This window comes from Pinus tabuliformis, chromosome 4_2 (assembly GCF_031772625.1).
Source record: "Pinus tabuliformis cultivar Carrire ecotype Pingquan chromosome 4_2, CPIR1, whole genome shotgun sequence".
NCBI classification, from domain to species: Eukaryota; Viridiplantae; Streptophyta; class Pinopsida; order Pinales; family Pinaceae; genus Pinus; species Pinus tabuliformis.
In genome coordinates, this window is record NC_142304.1 from 723,430,172 (window position 1) to 723,442,301 (window position 12,130).

A 12,130-nucleotide genomic window follows, 5' to 3' on the forward strand; every position below is an offset into this window, starting at 1 on the left:
TAGTCCAAAAATAACTATGGTTGGATGGAATATTTGACATTTGTAGCTAGTTGTGTAAAACATTTATAAGGATAAATATTCCAATCACTCTATTATTTAATATGTAAATTTTATGCTTGAAGGTTATGTTCAATTTATGTTATGTATGTTTAAATGTTGTTGTGCATGATTAATTCATCTACATTCTTTAATTTTAAAATCATGGACAATCACATGAGCCTATATGTTAGACAACATACATTCATTTCTTTCAAAATGGTATTAGAGTTGGATTTATGGTAACATGCCTTAGACTAAGGGTCTAGGTATGTCACTCATCGTCTTATTGGTATGTTGTCAAAACCTAGCAAATTTTCAAGTAGAAGAATAAGTGTGATGAGGTTTAATCATATTTATCTCAAACATCCACAAAGAAATGCAAAAAAATACCCAGACAATAGAGAAAGTAAATCATACATGAATCCAAAGAAAAAATATTGGTTCTTATTCATCTCACAGTGGATTTTTTATAGTTTTACAAGGAGATCATCAATTGAAGAGTCAATCCTTAAATTTGGCATCCATACAAATTAAAGGCTAGAAGAAACAAAAAAATATGCAACTAACTAACAAACTAGCATTTAAGATCTAGAAAGGGATCCTTCATGGGAGGTGAACTACTAGTGATGATGCTCCTTGGCGATCATGGCCTAATGTGTCACATTAGGTCCTCCCAGCTTAGATGGATATTTTCCCCACTTTCTTCTCAATTTAGTGATGGAGCTATGTATGTGAAATTTATATTAGATAGGTTATCACTAAACTTGTGAGCACTACTAAAAATGATATGATGAACAAGGTTACAATGATGTGCACGAGCATAAGAATCAAAACGTACTCAATCTGTAGATGAAAAAAACTATGCTATGAAAAAAAATGAAAAATATGTTGTTGTAAGCTACCAAACACTACTAACATCATAGTGTGCCCATCATAAAATTCTAATATATAAAATGAAACAAAGATCTTATCCAAGATGTAAAAACTCATTGTGTAAGTATCTCACTCTTACACGCAAAATATTTAATCTCTAAGAGGAATTTGACTTTCAAAATGATCAACATACATACGTTTGTGACATTTCACAATGAATAAAAGTTATTATTTTACACAACATTTAAAAAAAAAACAAATGTCTAGAAAAAAACAAATGTCAAAAATTTTCAAATAAATTTAAAATAGATTGCTCAAAATTGAGTACCTAAAAATATATCTATCCATCCCATAATTTAACACATTTTGCTCAAAATTGGGCCTGTTGTTCAGCATATTTTACCATGATCTAATTCCCACCAAAAAACCAAAGGCCAGAACAATAGTTTTTCACAGCAATATCGATCTCCAATCTTCCCTGGAATATATGGAAACAGGAGGTCACACTGGATCAATCTTTAGGATATCTAGATCGATTCCCATTCTTCAAATCGATTGAAATCTGATGCCTTAGTTGTAGATTTGTTCATTTTCACATAGATTTGTTCTACATTTTCATAGGAAATTCAATAGTTATTCACGGACAGCTAGGGTTTTAGGGTTGAATTTCGATAAGGCGGATGGAGGAGGATCTCTTCAATAGCTCACCCCACAAAACATCGATTTTTTCGGCGCCTATTTTTGTATCTCCACCAATCTTGATCTTGCGAAGCTCCACCACGAAGAATGAGGATGTTACTTCGAAAATCTCGGCATCGATCGACAAATGCCCCTTCAGCCCCTGCTCAGGTCTCTGTAACTTCATCTTGCAATCCTCAGATTTCTTGACTCTGAATCTCAGTATTTTGGAAATCTCCTCACAGCTTCGATATTATGCTCCAGGATGGTTGAGTCGATGTGAGCCACAATTCTTGCTTTAGGGTTTTGTCCTCGAATAACCCTGAGAGGTCGAATGCAGGGGAAAGAGTGATAATGTCGAACGCGTTGAAGCAGACTAGATTCAGAATAAATAACACTGAATCAACATCGTTAAGGAGGCTAACATCGACATTGCAGTAGGATTGCAGGGGTTTGAAGCCCTGCCAAAACCAGGGGACCTCCATTAGTTCAGTCAGGGTTATCCTCGTCTCAGGGTTGGGATCCAGGAACCGGAGAATGAGTTGTCAGACATCGGAGGAAAACCAGGGTAGGAAAACCATCAAATTGAACAGAAAAGAACCTTTAAGATTACCTCTAAGATTACTAGCAACAAAATTGAACAGATATCGGGACAACAACCTTCCAAATCTGCATTGAATGCTGTGAATGAAAATCAACCTCAAAAAGTGGCAGCAGGTAAGACGCGTATGGCACATATGTTATTTTGAATAGGGGTTGGATACATAGAATGTGAAAGGGTAAATGAAGGTTTTTAGGTATAAAATTGTTTTAACATGGTTTCATTCCGCGTACAGGTTTGGAAATAGTGAAGAAATTATCTCTGTAACGCTTCCTCCAAAAGCGAAAGGAGAGGTAATCAAACTCTAGCTCATCTACAATTTCCCCTCTGTGTATTTAGATGATTCAATAGGAAATGAAACAAATAGATCATTTATCGATTATTTTTAATTTAAGTTGAGATGATTGAATACGCAAATTTGTATTGAAGCGACGGTTTTTTTTTGTGGGAGCTCAGATTGAACAACGTGGCTCCTTACAGCATGGTGGAGATGGCGACATTGCCTTCGAAAGCAGCGAAGGATTCCGATGAGAAGATCATACTGTCGTTGGGTTGTCGGTGGCAGCAAATTTAAAATGTGGGTGGATGCTATTGACCTTTAATTGCATCAAGCGGGACTTTTTTTCCCCTAATCTGTTATTTTCACCCTTTTAATCGAGGGAACGAACACGCTTTTGTACTGTCGATGACGGCAACGCATTTTCCATACTGCGGACCGTGAGTAGAGTGTGACAGGTGAAGCTTCTTATACAAGGCCATCAAGGTTCTCAAGAATGGCAAGAAACCTGCCAGGAGAATGAAAAATATGACCCCGCAAGACCAAATGTCGGCCTTGGCACCGTCATAGCCCTCCTTTTGGTATCTATTTGAGAAAATCTTGAATATTATGCTGAAATTCTTGAGTATGTAAATTGTTGGTAGGACTATATAAAAGCAATGGATACCTAATGGTCTCTTGCAATGGAGGCCTAGATCAGAATAGGTTTGCTCCCCTTTTGTCTATCAGAGGCATGCACATCTAAAAATACAACGAGAACAAGCCCAGCAACACATACTCCTACACCAATAAATTGTTTGATTTTGTATCTTGTCTTCAAGAATATCCATGTAAGGAAAAAGACACAAGGAATTGTCCAGTAGTCCAGCAACATGACACTTGTTATTGATGTATAGTCATATGCCCTCACCACAACATAGTTAGCTTCAACATCCATGAAAGCCAACAAAACATAGTAGTACCACCAAGCCCGAAGCCATCTCCTGCGATATATTAATTGACTTTGAAACACAATTGACAGAAGAAGATAATTCAAGGACTATGAGGTCAGTACAACAATTTCTCTGTGGGTAAGCTCATTTGAGGAGAATCTAGTGGATGTTATCAGCAAAGAAGCCACCTGACCCAGAAGAAGGGCTATCAATGTCTTCTTGGAGCATAGTTTTTCGAAATTTAGAGCGCAAAATGGAAGATGTGAGCTGCAATATGCAAGCTGGTTTATCTCCACATTTTATAATTATGCATGATTGTCCTTTAGCTAGGGCCTTGATTATGGTTCTCCAAACTCTGTAATTATTTACTTCATGTTGTCACTGTGTTTGCTGAATTTTCTTTTGTGACTGTTTTGTGATATATTATCATTTGATCAAGGTCAATATTTTTCTCATGTTAGATATGTGACATGGTTACAATTATCTCAATGTGATTGTGGTTGTCCCAAAGCTGGACAAGGCTTCACTTTGGGCAAATCCCAGGTGTTTAACTTCAATATTCCTCCTATCTGTTAACAAATCTTCAGTATGTTTTATTGATTCATTTCAGCATTGGGTATTGCATGGCATTAATTACTTGTGGGGGTTAAGAAAGATTCTTCGGCGAAAATCACATGGAATATCATTTGTCGACGCGTTTCGAACCAACTAGTGTGGTTCATTGTCAGGACAAGTTGAAGCAACAGATCCAGCTTAGCAAGATAAATAGTTTGAGCAGAGACTCCAACGGCTAAATTAACGGCTAATTTTGACCCTAGGACCAGGTCAAATTCTTATTTACTATTTTTAAGGAAATCATTTGAATTCGGTAAAAAGGATGGTTATAAAAAGGGAATCTGTTTGTTTATTTAAATTAATATATATATATATATATATATATATATATATATATATATATATATATATATATATATATATATATATATATATATATATATATATATAAGGTAGGATTAAATGGTTGGTTTGATAGTATATTTATTTATTTATTTTATTCAATTTATAAAATAATTATTATTGGTATTCTACATATATATATATTATGATTAAAATAATAAGATGACTAGTTTTTTATTCAATAATAATTTAATGGTTAGTTTATTTTTATGGAAGCTAGTTAAAATAATTTTAAGGTTAAATATATAAATATATATATTCTATGATTAAAGTTAAAATATTCGGTTATTAAGATGAAAGTTAGGGTTAATGGTTAGAATTAAAAGGATAATTTATTTACTTATTTAAATTCTTTAATAATTATTATATATATATATATATACATGCCTATATATATAATTAACCATAGGTTGAGAAAGTAATTAATAATTAGTATATAATAATGTTTAAGACCAATCCCATACAAATAATTCTAAGGGGGTGTTTTATCCTTCATGTTTCCTTTTGAAAAAATTAATCTTTAATCCTATGTGAACAGTGAATTTGAAGACATTTTTGATGTGGATCAGTTTATCACATCTCTGAGAGGCAAGTTTCAGATAGTAAAGAAGCTTCCTTCAAAGCTGAAGGCAAAGGCAGAAGATGGGGCAGTCTTCACCATGCCTCCTGTGAGCTGGCCAAACATGTCCTATTACCTGCATCAGGTTGAGTATCGAAGACTATCATTTAATACTTTGGGCTTTTCACAGAAGGATACTAACAAAGTTTCCTACCATGATAAAAATCCTTCCCCTTATAAGAAAGCACAAAGTTTTTCATTTGAATAAGGCATATGCACATCTAGCAAATGATAGCCTACCACTTGAGGTTTAAAAGCTATGATAGCCTGCCACTTGAGGTTTAAAAGCTATGTTGTCATGCGAATTACAACACTCTGCTTTTCGCTTCAAAAATTGATGAATTAGGTCATTTTTTTAAATATTGCAACAACATGGTCCTTTTGCGGCTCTTCATATTTGTTAGGAAATGGATATATTGGTTTTTTCTGGTTGCACTCTTCGTTGTACCGGTGAATAGGTTGAGGAACTCACCAGACTGAGATATATTACATGTTTGGAAATCATAATATTTTCCTACTCAAGTCAAAATATTTATTGTTAACAATGTTGATCCTATTATCTTGTTGTATTTCTTTCACAGGCATTCCTACCCTTGGTGGAAGGAGGTCATAATTTCTTAAATGAAGAGGAAGGACGAACTATGTCCTATAACACCAAAGGAGACTCCATTAGTATTGAGAGCTTTTTATTTTGATAGAAATATTTAGATATATATTTCTGCTGAAGAAATCTATGGGGAGAAAGAAGGATGCCTGCCCTCTATTCAACTTATCCAAATATTGTAAGTTGACTTATTCACTCACTTCAACTCATTTTCCTTTGAAGTTGGATTTATTATGCCATGCACTCATGTTGATAAACAAAAATCTGCAGGTGAGGAAAGAGACTCTTTTTAGTCCTATGGATTTAAAGCCATTCCAAAATCATTCATCTAAAATGGTTGCACTGGATTACATGGTGTATTTGGCCAGCAATGTGCTTATTCCTACATATGACGACAACATGGAAAAAGTTATTGAAGTGAATTGCAGGTAATCTTATATTAATGTTTTCCATATATCTGGCAGAGAGGATATAGTGGTTACCTGGTGGTACGAGTTGTCGTGGTGAAAAATTTAATTCTCTTAGAATAGACCTTTGTAAGTGGCATTAAGAATCCTTAGGAATCAGGTCACGGGTATTATTAGTAATTTTCCAGTTAGTTTTATACATTATTTATTATATGTTGCCTTTTTATTTCTTGATTTTGTTGGATACTTTCTTGAGTGAGTTTTAGTTTCATTTAAATTGTGGAAATGCTTTGGATGCGTTAATCTTGTTATCCTAGTGATGCATCAACATTTGAGAATTATTGTTATATTAATATTTTAGAATAAAGATCCCTAGTTGTGAAATCCTTAAATGAACCTCTTAGAAGCCCATTTCTAATCAACCCTGAAGGGCCTCAATTTTAACTTAAAAAGTCGCTCTGAGTTGGAATTATTTTTTGAAGTGTGACAAATGCCTTGGAGATTGATTGAGGGCTCTCTTAGAAAGCCTTTGAGTCTCCATCTCAAAAATCCTTGGAAGCGAAGTTGCATGGTATTGGGAGAGGGTACATGCTGGAAACATGATCCCTGCCTCATCCCCCATCAAAAAAGTAAAAAGACAAAAAAAAATTGAAATAGGGAAACAATATCTGTCTGTCTATCTATAAATATAAAATAGCACAAGAAGAAAGGATAATTGAGTAAGAAAATTTAAATTTAGCCTCCAATAATATCCATGTTGTCCAAAATGCACATAACATGCTTATTGTAGCTATAGAAAACACTTTTCCTAAAAGTTGTTGAAGAAAATGTGAAGAAATGAAGTGTGGAACAATGTTGTTGCTCACAACTGTCTTCTGGTTGTGACTACAAAACTAGATCACAATGCTTCACACACAACATAAGTGCTTCTTGTTTGTGTAGGAGATACCTTTGCTCAAACAATCTAGAAGAAAGTGTGAGGAAATAATAAGTGGTAAATTGTATTTAGAACAAAGACAGGGTGTAAGGGTTTTCTAGAAGCTTATTCAATGTGAAATTAGTGTCAAAATTTATGTCAATGCCAATTTAAAGCACTTGGGCAGGTTCCTATGGTCAATTTCCCTGTCAAAACACAGTTAAACCAGATTAAGATGTGCCCATTTTGCCTTGAAATGCCACTTTCCATTTTAGATGGCATTTTAGAATTGTGAAACATTATTTGAAATGTTTTATGGCATTTCAAAGGCATAACTTCTTGAGATTTGTGCTAACAACTGAAAAAGGTTACAGTCATCCTTATATCTAGGGCATTCCTTAAAAAACTCCAATCATATATTAATATTAAATTACCCTTGTATCCCTGAGGCATGGATCACTTTACTTCTTATTGACTCTTTGACCTTGGAGAATATGACAGCTTCCTTGTATCCCTTAAATATTGGGTATTCTTCTTCATGTTAACCAAATCCTCATAAAAAGGATCTCAAGTGCAAGCTACAACTTCCTCAAAATGTGGCCACCTCCAGGCTCCAAAAGAGGTGCATTAAAGTAGTGGTCCATGTGGACGGGATGGAGTTCTCCTCTAATTTGGTCTTTCAATCTTTTTAACCAACCAACCTTCAAAAATAAGAAACTTTCAAAAATGAGTTATGCCTTTGAAACCTGATGAAAATATTCTTTTCAAATCTGGGTATAGAAATCAAATCTAAACCAGTGTTCTGATATAACTGTTGGTTGAAAATAATTTCTTTGCAATATCATCACATCGAGGCAATTATCAGGTTTTCTTAACACCTCTGCATATTGTCACCAATATCCAAAGAAGGTAACTACTTTAACTTTTTAAGTCATTTTGTAGGCTCTAAGCACCCCTAAATCATGATTATAGACCTAACAGGGGTCACAAGTTACAACCCTTCTAAATAAGGGTTTTTCCTTGTTACTATATGCTGGCTTGGTTAATATCTCATAGAATTCATTTTCCATATGCTGGATTAAAAAATAGGAGTGCTGGCATAAACTAGAAATTTGTACCGTGTGTAAAGGTCCACAGGATCCACTTTTGTATCTTCTCTTGCTGATGTGAAAGAGATGCCAGAAGAAGGTACAAAGTGAACAATTTCCAGCAAAGTGTATCCATGTGGACAGATTTCACATCATTATAAAAGCTACAACAATAAGGTCATCTCAGAAACAAATCTTGGACATTATTTCAGTTCAACAATCATTCAACAAATGATCCCCCCCCCTTAGCCAGTGATGTTCCTTGGTCAAGCTTTTTGGAGTAAGGTAAAACAAAACTTCCTTAAGTGGTATTCATAGCCACTTGCACACCCAATCATAGAATAGCCGGGCCTAAAATCAACTATGGAAAGTTTTGGATGGAATCCTGAGAAGAGGATGGTATAAGTGATGTAATTATGTACAGACAGTTGCACTGGTGCACTGACTTCCATATTCTGGTGCTTCTTATACCCTGAAGCCTAGCAAATGGGACATCCCTTGCAAGGATGGAAAAATAACTGGTGTAAAGACCTCAAAACCCTTAAGCTTCACACATTAAATTATCCAGAGTAATGCAGATATATCGGTATTTCCAATGCCTCGAAGATGGTTGTATGTTGTCTTGTAGTTGCATACAATGCTTCCTTGTGCATCCTATTTGCATCTTTTATTTGCATAAAGAGGAACTCTTTTACTTCTTCTCTGTGCTGGTTATTTCTCCACGCAGTAAACAATTCACTTACTGCTGGTAATATACTAGAAAATGAGACTCAACACCCATGCCAATAACATGTTGGGAACAATGTTTTTGGTGCCCACCTCTTCTTTTTGTTGAAATCTAACATTTTCTTAATTCTTGCATTCAAGTGGAGAATGTCTAAATCTAGAAAGGTGCGAAAGGTTGAACTCATTGTGACAATGAAGGAAGAGATGAATCAAGACCAAACAATTGGTTAATAATTGTCATTCTAAACTTGATCAATGACTACTCATGCATAAATAGTGAGGCATTATTTAGTGACAGCCATCAAATTAAAATTCTCTTGGGCTAGTGCATTATTGACAATGGTGGCATAAAAAAATTGACTTATAGGACCTATTTCAGCAATAATGCTTGCCCCAAATTTCCATCCACATCCATATACACCAAGACCAATTATATAATGCATGCCACAAACATCGAATCATATTTTTAATTTGAGGAAATGGGAGGCTAAACCTTGGGCCTCCATGACCATTTTAGAGGGAACTAGTTGAAAATGGCTTCAATTATGGAGTCTCTATAAATGATGGTTGGGTGCACATTGGTTCACTTCAACCTCCACCTAGAGGTTAAGCGATCTCCCACTCTCAACTTAAGAAACACCTTTGTAGACTCTACCTCCTCTGGCCCACCTCATTCTATGGATACACCCTAAGTGGTCATATCTCGAAGCTACTGGAAAGCCCCACTGAAGACAATCATGTGGCTATCTACATTGATACTGGCTCCACAATTGTGAAATATGAAGCCCTAGCATGTCATGTGGACCAAGTAACTAAAGCCCAAAACGGGCATTACATTTTTACCTTTTTTTAGTAACCTAGTATGTTTTGTTGAGTTTTGTTTTTATTATGCCAATATGTTAAGCAATATACCTATGGAATTCTAAGAAGAAGATATAGGTAGGCCTCCATAGTATTTTGATTGGTTCATCCTTAACTAGGGATTCCAGATTATGCTTGCCCAGGACTATATATTTTTAGTAAACTTAATTTGTATTGTATGGCCACAAATTTTTTAATATAACCACTATTGACCCCCACCCACCTCACCTTGAAAAAAAAAACATAAAAAAAATAACTAAACTAGAAAAACTTGAAATTTACAATATCCCTTAACAATGAACAGGGATAGTGTTTTTTGTTTCTGTTGCGGGGGTAGGGTTTAGGTTTAGGGTTTTGAACAGTGCCCTTAACTAATACAAACTACACCCAACCCATTATATGGACTACAAGCTTGTTCGATTAACCATGAGTTTCCAAGGAATATAATTCAAGTAAAGGTCAATATATACTTCAAAGGAATTAAGTATAATCAAAATTTAATTATTAAATTAAGTATAATTAGAATTTAAGTACAATTAAAATTTAAGTATTAAATTAAGTATAATTAAAATTTAAGTATATAAAAATTTAAGTATAATTGAAATTAATTAATCATAATGAATTATAAGTTAATAACAAGAGTTTCAACTTAATAATTACATTTATAATTAAGAATAAAAACTAATTATGACTTATTGAATTAATTATAATTTAATATTAAATTGTTATAATTAAACATTATTTAATATAAATAAATTAATAAATTCAAATATGTTAAAATAAATAATTAAATTCATAATGAATTATAAACAGTAAAATTTGAATTTAAATTAATACTACTTGAAATTAATGTCAATTGTGCATCTCAAACATCTATTTATTGATATGAAGGATAGACCAATCTTCCATAAATCTTTCTCATCCTGATGATGAACCACCGTAGATGGTTCGAAACGTCAATCACAACTACAAACCTAATGTGAGATGAATCCCGAAGAAGATGTACACAAACCTGAAGATCACAGAAACCTAAAATTTGAGTAACGGAATGTATGAATTGCTATACTTACTACCTAGAAACAATTGCAAAAAGGATTCCAATCAAGTCAAAATGTTTACATCATATTACTTCGTAGTCAAGAATTGGATATTCTATGAATGCATCCAAATAAAACCTTTATGTTTTCCTTGTTACTATGTTTTATTCATTCGTAATGGTGAGTGCCAAATTGCTTTTTAACCTAGATATATACATTTTTTGTAAATGATTGTGTGAGTGATCCTAAGAACAATTGTACTTTTATTTATGTTTGTTTTTATCTTTGTTGGGCAAGAAATGTGCCGAAATAATCATAATACTATTTGTGCTTCTATTTCTTTACGCCAAACACTTTATCAACAAACTCTATTGTTGTCTCTTAGTGAATGGATTGATTCCAAGATGAATTTTCTCAACAAGCAATTTTTAATGGTAGCAGTAGCATAGTTTTCATTGAATTTTTGCAGTATGCAATGTTAGTGGCAATATGTAATTCACAATAAGAGCATAAGATGGTAGGATCTGTAACATAAGCAGCTACAAAGCTTATATGAAATCATATTTTGTGATCATTTTTCATACCCTCTATTTTGGTAACATTATTAAAAACTTGAAACTTTGCAACAATTTTTTGTATGATCCGTAGAACACCAAACTAATTGCGATAGGTCCGGAGGCAAGTATTTTCCATCATTTTGTACTTGGCACTAAATCAAGCATCAAGTAAGTATTAGTCATAGCAGTGATGGTGTATGATACATAGTAGAAATCATTTTTGACAATAATTTCTAACTATCGTTCCCTTAGCAACCAACCTTTCACCTTCCTCCATCTTTCCTGTGAATGCCCCATAAGTAGTACAACTCAAAAACAAACCCCTATTCAAAATTGATTTCAATTGGTTGTTTGCATCCTAAATTTCACTAGCCTTGCAGAGGTCATAGATCATAGAAAAACATATGAATGCAAACAATAATCTTCAAGAGCAATATTCCATAACATTATTAGAATGAAATTTCCTCTGGCAGATCAGGAAACCTTCTTGACATGAAATTTGTGTACTTGGACTTCAAATCATATATTGCAGTTTTTGATGGCCTTTTCCCTTTACTTGATGGAAATTTCTCTGAAAGAGTTTCTTCCACCAATTTCAAGATCTCCTAACCTGATATATACTTCTCCTCGACATTGACATTGGTGAGAAAAGAAGAAATATTATTTTTTGCTAACTAAGAGGAAATCTCCTTGGTAACTATGATAGGACCAAGAGACACTAGACCTAACTCATATGCGGGTACAAAGTTTCCATTTTGGTATCCAACCAAAAAGTGATAGGAAACTTGACCATGTGTGAGGGCGTTAGCTTGAATATGTCATTTTATTATTTTGATTGCTTTATGTAGCTAAGTGTCTCTTATTATTAGGCCTATCTATACTAATAGAGATTGGGTGCACAACATTAGGATTCCCTTTGGATCATTCAGAGTGGGCTCCCACTAGCTTTGGTTTGAGA

The 12,130-nt window shown here is 34.0% G+C and overlaps 1 pseudogene; it reads left to right on the plus strand.

Annotated features, from left to right (window-relative positions):
- The first annotated feature begins 1,592 nt into the window (after positions 1-1,592).
- LOC149171606 (rhamnogalacturonan I rhamnosyltransferase 1-like) lies at positions 1,593-6,012 on the plus strand (annotated as a pseudogene).
- The last annotated feature ends 6,118 nt before the right edge of the window (positions 6,013-12,130 follow it).